At 43.2% G+C, this 1,332-nt stretch overlaps 1 pseudogene; it reads left to right on the plus strand.

The window, feature by feature from the left end:
* Positions 1-1,141: 1,141 nt before the first annotated feature.
* Positions 1,142-1,332, plus strand: part of LOC119420771 — a 261,041-nt pseudogene continuing 260,850 nt past the window's right edge.

Below are 1,332 nucleotides of genomic sequence, written 5' to 3' on the forward strand. Positions count from 1 at the left end.
GCGGAGTCCGCCACCAACACAAAGGCTCTTCTCAGAGCCACCACCTCATCTGAAGAGGCTTCCTCAGTCTCCACTGAATGCACCTTTAGGTTCTGGATCACAGGATCTGTGGGGTCCTGCTCCTTAGATAAAGTTTGTAATTAAGTGGATTCAATTTCTTGCATTTTGGTGTAATTTAACAGGATAAAAATATGTGTGTAGGTAAATATTAACTTTATATATGTGTGTGTGTGTGTGTGTGTGTGTGTATGTGTGTTTGTATATATGTATTATATATATATATTTTATATATATTACATATATTTTTTATATATATATATATACATACATACATACATACATACATACATACATACAAAAGTTTTAGTTTGACTCTGTTGTGACTTGGTGGTGTTTAAACGGAAATGAATTGCTCCAGAGCCGCATCCAACCAGGGACTTGAACCATCAACACTCAGATTAAAAGTTTGTTCTCCAGGACAGTGAAGACTGTTTAGGATCAGAGGAGGAATAAGAGTTCTCCTAAAATATCTAACAACACGTGCCCGAATGTCTGGCAAACAGAACTTTGTTAACTTATACTTTTACAACAGTCTACTAATTAACACGAGTCTCAAAAAGATAAAAGTTTATATAAAAGGAGCAGTGTAGTTGCCACCAATTTTTACAGTATGGTGTACCACAAGGTTCAGTCTTAGGACCACCCCTCTTCACAATCTACATGAGTAATGTAGGTCCGATCATGATAAAGTAGTTTATTGTTGAGCTACAACAGATGCTAAGGCTTTTCCATCTTTCAGTCTGCGTTTGACCTCATCCAGTCAGATTTGTTCCATCTCAAACTTGAGCTAAATGCAAAAAGGAATGTTCCAGCAGTCCTTCCTTCCCTCTTCTCTTCAAATGGTGTCCCTATTGAGCTTGATTCTTATAAATACTTTGCCATCTTGGTCATTCGCATTTTCCTTTTAAAGCAGCACGTCGAAAACGTGCTAAATAAATTGAAAGTAAAACCGGGTCAGTGGGCGCTGCTGAGATTCAGGACCCGCCCCCTTCTGGAATCCTCTTCTCTGATTGGTCCGGCACCACATCGGCCCGCGCTGCACACATTTAAAGAAGCCCTGAGCCGCTCCGGCATCATTTTCTGTCGCTCTCAGACCAGAGAACATTCCTGAACCATGAGCGGAAGAGGCAAAACCGGCGGTAAGGCCAGAGCCAAGGCCAAGACCCGCTCGTCCCGAGCCGGACTCCAGTTCCCAGTGGGCCGTGTTCACAGGCTGCTGCGGAAGGGGAACTACGCGGAGCGGGTCGGTGCCGGCGCCCCGGTGTACCTGGC

The sequence above is a fragment of the Nematolebias whitei genome, chromosome 14, assembly GCF_014905685.2.
Source record: "Nematolebias whitei isolate Nwh7 chromosome 14, NemWhi1, whole genome shotgun sequence".
NCBI lineage: Eukaryota > Metazoa > Chordata > Actinopteri > Cyprinodontiformes > Rivulidae > Nematolebias > Nematolebias whitei.